This window comes from Macaca thibetana, chromosome 5, assembly GCF_024542745.1.
Source record: "Macaca thibetana thibetana isolate TM-01 chromosome 5, ASM2454274v1, whole genome shotgun sequence".
Taxonomy (NCBI): domain Eukaryota; kingdom Metazoa; phylum Chordata; class Mammalia; order Primates; family Cercopithecidae; genus Macaca; species Macaca thibetana.
Window position 1 is genome coordinate 181,998,466 of NC_065582.1, and position 13,465 is coordinate 182,011,930.

A 13,465-nucleotide genomic window follows, 5' to 3' on the forward strand; every position below is an offset into this window, starting at 1 on the left:
AAGGGAGGAGTCTCCGAGATGCCAGCATGTCAGTGTCGGTGGCAGAAGACTCCAGGGGCTGACAGGGAAGGCAAGGGCAGCAGAATGTTTAGGGGAGACCAGACTTTGGACTCAGCTGCCAGAGGTGCTTGTTGGACACCCAGGGAGAGGTGTCAGGGAGGCGGGTGGAGGTGCAGGGATGGAGATTGTTCCCAACAATCAGGGCCAGGCACACAAATATGGGGCCCTTGTATGGTGTGCAGGGGGTCTCAGGAGGAGCAGCACTGAGCCCTGGGGTCCCAACCCCCAGAGAAACCAGCAACTGAGGTGGGGGAAGGGAGGGCCGCGGGGCCCTAGACACATGGAAGGAATGTATGCAGGAGGACAGGGCGAATGGAAGGAACGTATGCAGGAGGACGGGGCGAATGGAGGGAACGTATGCAGGAGGACGGGGCGAATGGAGGGAACATATGCAGGAGGACGGGGCGAATGGAAGGAATGTATGCAGGAGGACGGGGTGAGCGTCCATGTGAGGGCTTTCGAGACGCCAGCAAGTGGAGGAGCCAGGCATGGTTGTCAGGCTTGGCGGCCCAGGGTTCCTGTGGGCCTTGGTAAGAGTCTGGCCAGGGGGTACCAGGGAAGGTGAGGGCAGAGGGGGCTCAGACAACCCCCTTCTCTTGCAGGAAGACCTGCTATGAAGAAAAGAACAGCAGAGCCTAGGGGCCACATGGGGATGGCTTGTCTGGGGTCCCGCACTCCCTGGACACAGCCTCCTGAGTGAAATCCCCAAGAGGGAGCCTGGGCTCCAGACCTCTGTGCCTCAGTTTCCTCACCTGGGAGTGTGCAGTAAAAGCTTCGTGTGGGGCTGCAGTTGGCATCTTTAGGGTCTAGGAACAGTTGATGGGGAGATGAAGGTGGACAAATAGGAATGGCGGTTATGGGAAGGGAGGGTGCAGGAGCTAGGGAGAGGGATAAGCAGGGCATGGCCTTTGAGAGTGGGTGGAAGACAGGCCCAGACTGTTCCATCCAATGGCCTCTGTCCTCAGGAAACATGAGCAGGAAGACCTGCATGTGCAGACAGGAGAGGAGAGAAGTATTATTTTTCCTGGGAGACGGGAGGAAGGTTTACCACACAGAACTGTGTGCATATGTGTGTGTGTGCATGTATGCATGCTGTGTGTGCACGTATGTGTGTGTGCCTGGGTGTGTGTGTGCATGTATGCATGCCGTGTGTGCACGTATGTGTGTGTGCCTGGGTGTGTGTGTGCATGTATGCATGCTGTGTGTGCACGTATGTGTGAGTGCCTGGGTGTGTGTGTGCATGTATGCATGCTGTGTGTGCACGTATGTGTGTGTGCCTGGGTGTGTGTGTGCATGTATGCATGCTGTGTGTGCACGTATGTGTGTGTGCCTGGGTGTGTGTGTGCATGTATGCATGCTGTGTGTGCACGTATGTGTGTGTGCCTGGGTGTGTGTGTGCATGTATGCATGCTGTGTGTGCACGTATGTGTGTGTGCCTGGGTGTGTGTGGGCATATATGCATATGTGTGCATGTGGTCCTAGGTATAAAGTGAAGCCAGCTAGCAGGGCAGGGCGGGGCTGTGTGCATGAAGAGAGAGGGACAGGGAGGGAACAAGGGAGAGAGGAGAGGTGGGAGTCAGGAGCGTGGAGCTCCAGGTGGGCGGCTGAGGATGTAGCAAAGGAAGCCATTATAGCATCATGATGAGGTAGGGGGAGGGACCCCACGCCTGCACTTCCTGGGCCTGGAGCCTTGGGGTGCTCTGTTAGAGACAGAGCCTCCTCCACAGAAACTGGCAAGGCAGTCAGAGCTCACAGCAACAGGCGTTCTCAGGTCAGGTGGGCTGGATCAGTTCAGAGGATGAGGGTTCTGGGGACTTCACCACCCTGAGAGGGCAGTGTGATTGCTGAGCAGGGACACTAGGGGCAGGATCATGTGCCAGCCTCATGCCAGGTCTATGCCCAAGCCGTCATCTCCCTCTATGGGTCCTGGGGTCATCTCAGAGCAGCTGCAGGAAGCAAAGGTGGCCTGGTCTGGCCAGAAGGGTGCTGCCCAACTTAGGAGAGCTCAGATTGAGGTCAGAAGCCAGCCAGGTCCAGCTATGATGGGCCAGTTACCCCATCTCCAAGTCCAGGCCCCCTGGCTGGAAAAAGGAAAATTGATCCACTCCTGGACGCGTCCATCACAGGCACTGTGTCAGGCGCGAGGACACAGCTGTGGACAAACGATCCAACCTCGAAGGTCATCTTGATAGGAAGGTTATCATCGTTATTTTAAATGCCTTTAATTTTAGATTCACTTCCTCTTTGACTCTGAGCCATCTGGAGAAGACTTTGAGATGGAGAGATGAGGACGGCCACTCCCGCTGTGCACAGGCTGCGGTGTGGACGGCTATGACTCTAGAAGGCAGCAAGCCAGGTGCCGGCCTCCAGGGATGGGGGCATGATGGGGGGTGACAGCCGTGGGGAGGGGGGAGTAGGTCTGGGCCCTGAGGAGTGGGGTGCAGGGCCTGGAAGCAGCAATGGAGAACCAGGAGAGCCCTGCCAGGGCTCTGAGGGGGCATGGTGCGAGCGTGGGCAGGCCTGGCTGGGGTTGAGGAAGGGAGGAATAGAGGTGGAAAGGGCCGGGACAGTTCTGAGCAGGGCTGGGGGTGCTCACCAGGGTCTGAGGTGGAGCAGTGGGTGGGCTCAAGTTAGGAGAACGCATGGAGCAGGGGTGGGGGGACCCAGGAAGGTGGACTCGGGTGGGCTGGGACCTTGGAGGGCTGCATTAATTTCCCAGGGCTGCCTTCACAGATGATCACAAACTAGGGCCTTCAAACAGTAGAGATGTCTTTTCACACGTTCTGGAGGCCAGAAGTCTGAGATCCAGGTGTGGGCAGGGCCTCACTCCCAAGGTGTCAGGGGCTCCAGGGAAGCTACCTCCTGCCTCTCCAGCTCCTAGTGGGTCCGGGCGTTCCTCGGCTTGTGGGCACATTGCTCCGGCCTCTGTCTCTGTCTCCACGTGACCTCCTCCCCATGTCTCTGAGCCTCTGTCTTGTCTTCTTCAGTTGTTGGGTTGAGGGTGCACCCTCATGCAGTATAAACTCATCTGACCTGATTACATCTGCAGAGACCCAACCTCCACAGAAGGCCACAGTTTGAAGCTCCAGATGGACGTGAATTGGGAGGGGACATTATTCCCCCCACTACGGGGATGGAGGAAAATGGTGACTGGACAGGAAGGAGGAAGCTAGGACAGCCCCTTAGAGGAGCTACTGGGCCAAGTGGCCACTCTCACCCCCTTCCCCTGCCCCCCATGCCCTTGGCTCTCTGTGGGGTTTACCTCCAGGTGGCCCCCAGCACCTTCTCAAGGGTCTTGGCCCCGCTGTTTCCTTTTGCAGTGCCTCAGAGCATGTCCAGGACACTGTGCACAGCCTAGAAGGCCCGGGCCAATGAGAAATCAGCAGAGAAACACCAGCTCCCTGACCCAGGTGGGAAGGTTCAGAGGCAGCCTCTGCCACCTAGAGACCGATCTGACAGCAAAGTCGCATCCTCCTGCAGGACAGGAATGAGACTGAAGGACGTCCACTTCAAGCAAGGCTGAAACCTCGGTGCCACCCTCAAAATGCCACCTCTCCTGCGCTAAAGGAGGGCCCAGGACTTCCCCAATTGCCACTTTACCCCACTGCAGCCCTCCTTCCCTGCAGACGCGAGTGCGTAGGTGCCCATCACAGACCATCCGGTCTGAAGACAACCCCGCTGCTGCCTCAGCCCTCCTCACAGTGCCCAACCAAAGCCCAAACCCTACAAGTTCTGACACCCTCTTCCCATCACATCGCACAGCACGTTGTCCCGTGACACACGGAGGAATGAACCTGACCTGTGCTTGGAGTGGCCTCGGGCCGCCCCTCCCCTGCCGGGACCCGAGCCCGAGTGTCTTGTTTCTCTTCCCAGCTCACTGTCCTCCCTCCCTGCCTGTGCCCCCTGGGGCCACCTCCCAATAAGCTGCCTGCTCCCATGTCCTCCAGGGTGAGTCCTGGTGCCAGGCGCCAGATGAGCCGTGCGTGTGGTGTCCACACCACTGTGACATGGCCTGAGTTCCTCCTCTGCTGTGTCCACCTGAGCCAGCAGGAGGGGTGGGAATTGGAGGGCTGGGACCAGATGGAGCCCCCGTGGCCAGTGCTTTATGTGATCTCAGAAACATAGGGGGCATACGAAGCCAGCCCGTGGCTTCCACTCAACAGATACAACCCCAGCCCCCTCCATCCCCATTCCCTGTGGCCGCCCACCCTACCCCAGCCCAGCTCTCCAGCCACTCCCTCGGGAAGCTGAACCACGTCTGATCTGCCTGGAGAAAGCCCAGCCTCCCTAACGTGGTCCTTGACGCCCGCACGGTGTGGGCGTCCCACATCCACCCTTTCCCCGCTCCGCACCACCCGCCACACGCATGCTCACCTCAGGCCCCTTCCGGGCTCTGCTCTCCCTTTCCACCTGCCCGACACTGGCTCATTCCCCGAGCTCCCAACACTGCCTCCAGGAAGCCCTTCCTGGGCCCAGGCACAGCCTCCTCAACACCCTCCCCAGACAGCAGGCCCATTGTCCAGGGCTGTGTCCGCCCTGCCCGGGGGTGTGGCCTTCAGGGACTGCCCCTGAGGCCTCTTTCTTCTTCAAGTCTTCAGGCCCACAGGGGAGGTCCTGATAAGGCCAAACTTAAGAAGAGTGAAAAGCTCGTGTCTGCACAGAAAGCTGCACTCGCCTTTATGGCAGCTATATTAGTGATTGCCGGAACTGGGAAGTAACCACGATGTCCTTCAGCAGGTGAGCGGATAAACAAACCGTGCTACATCCCGACAATCGCACGTAATTCATGCACTTTCAAGCCATGAAGAGACAGGAGGAGCCCTAATGTATGTTGCTAAGTGAAAAGAGCAAGTCCGAAGAGGCCACATTGCAGGATACCAACTGGGGGATGTTCTGGAAAAGGCAGCACTATGGAGACGGTAAAAAGATCAGCTGTTGCCAGAGGGGAGGGGGAGGGAGGGGGAGGGAGGGGTGAGTCCGCAGAGCCCCACGGGGGACAGTGATGCTTAGGGCCGTGTCACTGCTCTGCAAGGTATTATAACAGCGGATGCATGCTACTTACTATATGTGTGTCCAGACCCAGTTCAACACCAAAATCAACCCCGATGTGAACTGTGGGCTTTGGTTAATAACCCCACGTCAGTGTCAGGTCATCGGCTGGTGCCACCTCAGTATCAGATGCTCATCATGAGGGAAACGGGGGCCGGGGCACATGGGAACCCTCTCTACGATTTGCTGGTTATTTTTTTTGAAACCTAAATCTTCTTAAGACATAAAGTTCATCATTAATTAAAACATTACAAAAGTTGGTTGGTAAAGACATGAGGTTTTTGCTGCCTTGAGCATAAATCAGTTTGCGTGTAGCCAGGCAGAAAGTGGCCTGGGGTGAAGCTGGCCTGATCCCCTGCCTCTGGGTCCAGCCCCGACTTTCCCACGAGTTCGTGGCGAGGCTGCTTTCAGTGCGTATGTGCTCCAGGTGGGAGGAGGCCAGCTGGGCCTCCAGGCATCTCAGCTTGCTTGGTCAAGGCGGCAGGAGGCCCCATCCCTCCCTGCGGCTCTCTCCTGAGGGCAGGCAGCTCTCTCCCACTCTTCAGGGATGGCACAGAAGAGGCTCAGGCCCTACTTGTGGAGCCCCGACCACCCTCCTCTCTCTCTCTCTCTCTCTGCTTGGATGTTCAGAAACCCACTTTCCAGGAGGGACCTGGCACACAGCACTGCAGTGGTGGAAACAGGCCAGGCGGTGGCTGTGAGAGGGCACAGCTGAACCTTTGCCCCCAGTCCTGATTGGCTGGCAGCCTTGGCTGCAGCCAGGCCCGGCAGGGTGAAAATGCAGAAGGCTGTCCAGGCAGCACCAGCAGGTGACCACTCAGCTCTGTGCCCAGCACGTCGCCAGCCCTCTTTGTGACCCTGGGCAGCCGGCCTGGGTCTGCGTGGCCTCTGCTTTTCCCAGGGAAGGGAGCAGCTGCCTAAACAGCGGCATTTCATTTCTCGGCACTGCAGATGACACCAACCTGCGGGAGACCCCATCTGTGCCCAGGGCTCCCAAAATTCTCACTGGGCCAGGCTTCCCTCCAAGCTTCGCACTCAAAGCTCAAGAGGCCTCCTCGCCTTTCTCCCAAGTCCACCCCTTCCTGCAGGAGTCCAGTCATTATCTCAGGGTTGGTGGGTGGTCTCCATCTCTCTCCTCCCCCTTTCCCTTCCATCCCACCCTCCAGAGAGTCCTATTCATAGTGCACAGGGATCATGGCTGGCCCTGGCTGCCCCTCCCCAGCTCCGACCATGACCAGTGCTTTGTGGGAGCTCAGTCCATACTGTATTATGGCCAGGTGCATGGCTCATGCCTGTAATCCCAGCACTGTCATCCCAGTACTTTGGGAGGCTGAGGCAGGAGGATTCCAGGAGCCCAGAGGCTAGAGACCAGCCTGGGCAACATGGTGCAAACCTATCTCTACAAAAAATATATATATAAAACTTAGCCGGCCATGGTTGCACATGCCTGTGGTCCCAGCTACTCAGGAAGCTGAGGTAGGGGGAGGGTCGCTTGAGCGCGGAAGGTTGAGGCTGCAGTGAATCCTGATAGTGCCACTGTACTCCAGCCTGAACGAAAGAGCCAGACCCTGTCTGTAAATAAATAAATAACTGAATTGGGTACCTGGGCAAAAGTGAATGCCACAGCCACTTGCGGTGACCTGGGTTACTGCTGGGGGAGCTGTCCTCACATGCCTGCTCAGGCTGATGAGACAGGCCCCCACACGCATAGAGTGGGGCCCACAAGTGTTGCTGCCTCCCTGGCTTTGCTGATGAGGCCACAGAGCTGCAGGGGTGCTCATATCCGAGACAGAAGCAGGGCTGGCCCCGCCCCCGGCTCCCTCACCAAGCCTCTGGAAATTGCACCAGGGTCTAGGTGGGTGACGCCCAGTGAACCGAGAATCAGGCCCAAGCACCTTGGCATCAACCCCAAATCCCTCCTTCTCAGGGCCTCAGTTTCCCCATCTGCAGAGTGGCACTGTCCTTGCCCCAGCCGATCATGTTCCACATTTGCAGCAGCTGGAGAACTTCCTAGAGGAGATGGAACAGCTGAGACACAGCTAAAGCAATACTGCTGCTCACCACAGAAAGAGCAGGTTCTATCCACAGAACTTTCTGGAATCCACATGAGTGAGGCCTGCTGAGAAGCACGTGCAGGACTGGGGTCTCATGCCTGTGACAGTGCAGGACCCAAACTGGGCCTGTGTGGAGCTTCCCAGTGCCTTGGACTTGGCCCTGAGCTCTGAGCCAGAACCCGAGCCACATTTACTCTTTGAAGGTTTGCTAGAAATCTCAAAGGTCAGCTGTTCTCATGTTTCCAGAATTTATTGATTTTGTCTGGGCTGGAAAGGCAACAAAAAGGCTTTTATTGCTGTTTCTGTGGCTGCCCTGGGGAGCAGGAGAGGATGCACTGCCCCCTGCACCTGTCCCAGAGGCCCGTCGGCCAACATTCAGGGGCCACCACCGCCTGCCCCAGACTCACCCCACCTCACCTGATGGGCCTGACCTATTGTGTGTCCTCACACCCCTGTGCCAGCTGAGACAAGCCCCCACACGCAGGAGCAGGACCTGCAACACTGCCTCCCTGGCTTTGTTGATGAGGTCATGGAGTCACTGGGAAGGGCACATCCGAGGCAGAAGGAAGGCTGGCCCCGCCCCCAGCTCCCCCACCAAGCCCCTCCCCACTCCAAAGCTCTACGGAGTGCAGCTCAGCCTCCTGGAATGAGAGGAGGCTCAGGAGCACCCCGAGTGCCTCTGAGAAGGGGACAGCCTGTGACGAGGGTGGGAGAGGTGGAGATGAGAAAAGGAAGGCAAGAGCACTGGCAGGCCGGGCGCAGGGAGCTCTGAGGGAAGCTGGTGCACGGCTGGCCATGGCCCGAACTATCATTCATTCCCTCATTCATTCTTCACTCACGCATCGCTCCAACCTCCTGGACTGAATTCCCCCTTGTGTGCCCAGCCCTAGCTGGTGCTGTCCACCCTGGGAACCGTCAGCAGCTGTCCTGGGAGCCCCTCATCCATCACGGGGTCAAGTCCTCCAGGTCTGTGTCTGAGGAAGCCGGGGCCCATGCTTCATGGGGTGGGCAGGCTGCACCCGCAGTGTATTCTAGGCTTGGGACCCTATTCTAGGCGGGAGTAAGGAGGCATTGCCTTGGGCCAGCTGGGTGGGGTCCCTCCTCACCCCCCCACCAGGGTTGTGCTTGCTCGGGTTGCACCAATTCTCACCACCCAGGGCTGGGAGGTGCTGTGGACTGTGTGTGGGCATCTTACAGGCTAGTGAAGCTGCAGTGTTCATATCCTACCTGGACAGGTCCCCTTGATCCCCAAGCCTTGCTCCTCTCCTGTAAAATGGGGGTGCTTCAGTCCCCACCCTCGCTGAGCACTGCTGTGGGGCCGCTGAGAGGCTGATGCCCTTGAGCTGCCAAAGATTAGACATGCACCACGAGCCGGTGCCATCATGCCGGGTAGGTGGCCTTCCCCATGGAGGACAGAGGAGCCTCACTGTGGCTGCCGTGGGGACTTATGCAGAGGCAGCTGGCTGCTGAGGGGCTCACCCCAGCGCTGCTTTTCCCAGGGGGGGTCCCAGCTTGGTCCCAGCTCCCTGCATGGGTGGCCCAGACTTTCACTCAGCTGCCAGCTGTGGTCTGAGGCTCCTCCCACCCAATTCCTTTCTCCTTTCAAGAGTGTCAAACCTGCATCGTGGTCTTGCCACAGCCAAGCTGGCCCTGAGCTCCATCCCCCGGAAAGGGCATCCCCTCCCCAAGCCCCTTCCTCCCTCCCAGCCCTGGCACAGGGCCTGGCACGTAGCAGGCGCTCAGTAAACACTCATAGGTGGAGATAGCAGGACAGACGGGAGCTCTGAGTCTCCTCCCCTGCAGTCTTGGCGATGAGCCCCTGCAATGAAGGGGGGCTGCACTGGGAAGTAGTGAGCATCCCATCACCAGAGGCATGCAAGAGGACCAGGATGACCATTTGACAGAGACTTTGTAGGCACAAGGGTGAAACATGAATCAGCACAAAGTATCGCTTCTGAAAACTTCCTTCTTGGCCGAAACAACAATAAACAACAATAAAGCCCTAGGCTGGGCGCTCCAAGTTCCATGGGAACGCTGCAGGTTGAGCAAGTGATTTGGAAGCATCGCAGTCAACAAGCCGCCGTCTCCCAGTGCGCACCTTCTCTCTGAGTTCTAAATGAAAGCTGTTCATTAGGGCGACAGGTTTACCATCTTGCAATGAGAATTGCTGGGAGGCTTTTCCCCCTGAGGAGGAGAAATCATGGTTGAGTAGTGAGCACACTTGCAGGGGACAATGTTTTCGTAGCTGTGGCTGTGGGAAGAGCTTTATTTGGGGATTTTTCCTCTCCGTGTCATCAGTGCAGGAGAAAATGACTCCAATGAGCTTTGCTGCTGCAGTTTCACAGCACCACCAGTACGCTGGGTCCGAAATTGTGCCCATTGCTCAGAGCTCAGTATCTGTTTCTGGCAACTGGGAGGCAGGGGTCACATCAATGTGGTCTGGAGGTTCCCAGGTTGGGGGCAGCACAGGCCTCTGGCCAGCCGTTTGGCCTGGACCCCTGGCTTCAGCAAATCCAGCCCTAGCGCAGAGCACAGCAGAGCCTGGGCTTCGGGGAAAAGTCAGGGTGGGGAGCTAGGGAGGGGCCCACCTGGGGAAGTCTCGCTCACTCTCTCGTTCAAGCAGGGGTAGGGTTGGGAGAGGGCCCTCAGGGCAGTCCTGAGCAGAGGGCACCACTGCCACCAGGGAGCCAGGCCAGAGGCCGGAGGGAGAACTTTCTCCATACAAGCCAGGTTTGAAGGTGGCACAGAGGCAGGCTGGGGCGCAGCAGCCGAGAGCTCCATGCTCCAGGGGCAGAGACCCCTCCCCTCGAGGCTGTGAAGCCCAGGGTGTGGCAAGGGAGTGCCATGCAGGGCAGGACACCTGGAGGCAACTACCAGTGCAGGCCCAAGAGACACCAGCCTTCAGCTGCCCACGAGCCAGGTGGGCTTCAGGGAGGAGGTGGGCAAAGCAGCCTTACCTCCCCGACAGAGCCACCTCCCACCTGAACGGCCTCCTGGCGGCAGTGTCTGATATCCCTGTGCAGAACGTCCCCACCCGAGGCCCCTATGGCTGAGTGGCTTCACTGCAATTTTGGGAGTGTGTGGGATCTGCCCTGGGACCCCCTTTTCCTGGGGCTGCCAAGCTGGGGTGTCACACTGCATCTGCTGGTGGTCATCCCACCACTTTGTGGGGGCTCATGAGAAGCAGGAAAGCAGGTGGCCATCGAAAAGAGACTACCTGGTGACATCCACACACCTGGACGCAGGGGGGGACCCCCAGCCCCAGCATTGTGTCACCGTGGCTGGAGCAGTGTGATCTTCCTCCCCTTAGTGCTCCTTCCCCAGCCCAGAAGAAGCTTTCAGGGCCTTCCTTCCAATGCAGACTGTTTCCCATGGAGGGCCAGCTACAGGCTCACCGTGGTGCCCCATGCTGGCCCTGAGCAGGCCCGAGGAGAGGAGTTTCATGTGAGGGGAGGAGTTTCATGTGGGGGGAGGAGTTTCGTGTGGGAGGAGGAGTTTCGTGTGGGGGGAGGAGTTTCGTGTGGGGGGAGGAGTTTCATGTGGGAGGAGGAGTTTCGTGTGAGAAGAGGAGTTTCATGTGTGAGGGATGAGTTTCATGTGGAAGCAGGAGTTTCATGTGGGAGGAGGACTTTCATGTGGAGGGAGGAGTTTCGTGTGAGGGGAGGAGTTTATGTGGGAGGAGGAGTTTCATGTGAGGGGAGGAGTTTCATGTTGGGGGAGAAGTTTTGTGTGAGAAGAAGAGTTTCATGTGTGAGGGAGGAGTTTCATGTGGGGGAAGGAATTTCGTGTGGGGGAAGGAGTTTTGTGTGGGAGGAGGAGTTTCACGTGGGGGGAGGAGTTTCGTGTGTGTGGAGGAGTTTCACGTGTGAGGAGGAGTTTCATGTGGGAGGAGGAGTTCCATGCGGGAGGAGGAGTTTCGTGTGAGGGGAGGAGTTTCATGTGGGAGGAGGAGTTTCGTGTGAGAGGAGGAGTTTCGTGTGGGAGGAGGAGTTTCGTGTGGGGGGAGGAGTTTCATGTGGGAGGAGGAGTTTCGTGTGAGAAGAGGAGTTTCGTGTGAGGGATGAGTTTCATGTGGAAGCAGGAGTTTCATGTGGGAGGAGGACTTTCATGTGGAGGGAGGAGTTTCGTGTGAGGGGAGGAGTTTATGTGGGAGGAGGAGTTTCATGTGAGGGGAGGAGTTTCATGTTGGGGGAGAAGTTTCGTGTGAGAAGAAGAGTTTCATGTGTGAGGGAGGAGTTTCATGTGGGGGAAGGAATTTCATGTGTGTGGAGGAGTTTCACGTGTGAGGAGGAGTTTCATGTGGGGGGAAGAGTTTCGTGTGTGTGGAGGAGTTTCACGTGTGAGGAGGAGTTTCATGTGGGAGGAGGAGTTCCATGCGGGAGGAGGAGTTTCGTGTGAGGGGAGGAGTTTCATGTGGGAGGAGGAGTTTCGTGTGAGAGGAGGAGTTTCATGTGGGAGGAGGAGTTTTGTGTATCAGAGGAGTTTCATTTGGAGGAGGAGTTTCGTGTGAGGGGAGGAGTTTCATGGGGGAGGAGGAGTTTCGTGTGGGAGGAGGAGTTTCATGTGGGAGGAGGAGTTTCGTGTGAGGGGAGGAGTTTCGTGTGAGAGGAGGAGTTTTGTGTATGGGAGGAGTTTCATGTGGGAGGAGGAGTTTTGTGTGAGGGGAGGAGTTTCATGTGGGAGGAGGAGTTTCATGTGAGGGGAGGGGTTTCATGTGGGAGGAGGAGTTTCGTGTGGGAGGAGGAGTTTCATGTGAGGGGAGGAGTTTCATGTGGGAGGTGGAGTTTCATGTGGGAGGAGGAGTTTCGTGTCTGTGGAAGAGTTTCATGCGGGGGGAGGAGCTTCGTGTGAGGGGAGGAGTTTCGTGTGTGTGGAGGAGTTTCATGCCAGGGTAGAAGTTTCGTGTGGGTCCTGTGGTGCCACCTGTTGAGGGCATAGGTATGTGTCCCTCCATTTCCATTCTCTGCCCCGGCCCGGCTCAGGCCACGTCCAGAGAAGCCACAGAAACTCCAGTAACTACATGTCAGCTGAGACCCCAGCGCAGAGCTGTGGGTGGCTCAGGGCTCTGGGACGCAGATCTGTAGGGCAGCTGCCTGCCTCCCTACACGATCCATCCCCACAAAAGTCACAGCCCGGTTGGGAGGGGCTCCCACTGCGTCATGAACGCTGGTCCTCGGCTCACCTCATGTCAGAGGCACCTGGGGATGGAATTCCAATCCCAGTCCCAACCTCGGTCAGCCCTGTGGCAGGTGTGGGCCAACCTCTGCTCCCAGCCTCGGCCTCCCTGATCCTGGGGGCTGACCAGGCGCCTCACCGAGCTTTGGGAGAGTGGGTCCTGGTAAAGGGTGCACAGTGTCTCCAAGCTGCACGACATAGCAGGTGCTAAGGAACTCAGCTGTTGGCAGGGTTTGTTAAGAGAGGTGCAGGAATGTGCTGAGGTCATACAGTGGGGACAGGACAGATCCAGGATCTGAACCCCCCCTCAGTGATAGGCCATTCTAGACTCCTGGCATTGCATGTCACAGACTGGGTGGGGACCTGGCAGGAGTCTAGGGCCAGCCCTTAGGGGTGTGGAGCCACAGGGCCTCCTTCTCCAGGAGCAGAAGCGCCTCATCCTCCTGCTGGCTGGGCCGAGGCTACCGAGGCCTCCGGCGTGCCGATGGGAGATAAGAGCACTGGCTGGAGCTGTGCAGACAGGCTGGTAGTTTTCCGTCATCCCCGCAAGTGACAAACCTTGCAGACGGCCAGGTTGGGCTGGAAGGTCCCTCCTCCTCACCTCTGAGCAATGTGACCAGGCTTACCTTTCCAGAACCTCTGGGCTGGGCTTGGGAGCCAGTCTCTCCCACCCTCTGCAGGCCCCGGTGGCCATCCAGCCACCCCCATGGCTTATTGAGCCTGAGAATAAATTTTAACTGGGGTGCTGCACTTTACAGTTTACAAAGCACACCCACACCCACCTCCGGGAATCTCCTGCCACCCACTGTCCCTGTGAAGTCCACATCAATATCCGCGTCTACAGGTGGAGAGGTTAAATAACACCAAGAGGACAGAGGGGACTCTGTGCTTAATGCTCAATTTTTCTGTGAACCTAAAACTGCTAAAAGAAAAAAATAAGTCTATTAAACAAAATGTCATGTAAAGGGAGCCAGAGAGCACGTCGACTTCGAGGCGGGCTTCTCTGGCTTTGCGACTCACCCAGGCCTTTGCATGCAGCTGCAGCTCGCCCTCTTCACTGCTCAGTAGTATTCCATTGTTTGGCGGCACCTGCAGTTTGTTTATCCATTTACCAGTTGTTTGGGGTT

The 13,465-nt window shown here is 57.6% G+C and overlaps 1 protein-coding gene across 6 annotated transcripts in view; it reads left to right on the forward strand.

Moving 5' to 3' along the window:
- Nucleotides 1-13,465, forward strand: part of LRPAP1 (LDL receptor related protein associated protein 1) — a 768,843-nt gene that overhangs the window by 460,123 nt on the left and 295,255 nt on the right. The window contains exon 1 of one of the 6 annotated variants that reach the window (XM_050792188.1): nt 10,411-10,414. The exons of the other annotated variants lie outside the window; for them this stretch is intronic. The gene's annotated coding sequence lies outside the window, so the exon portion shown is untranslated. Of the gene's footprint in view, nt 1-10,410; nt 10,415-13,465 lie in introns of those variants that run through there. 6 annotated transcript variants of the gene reach the window in all.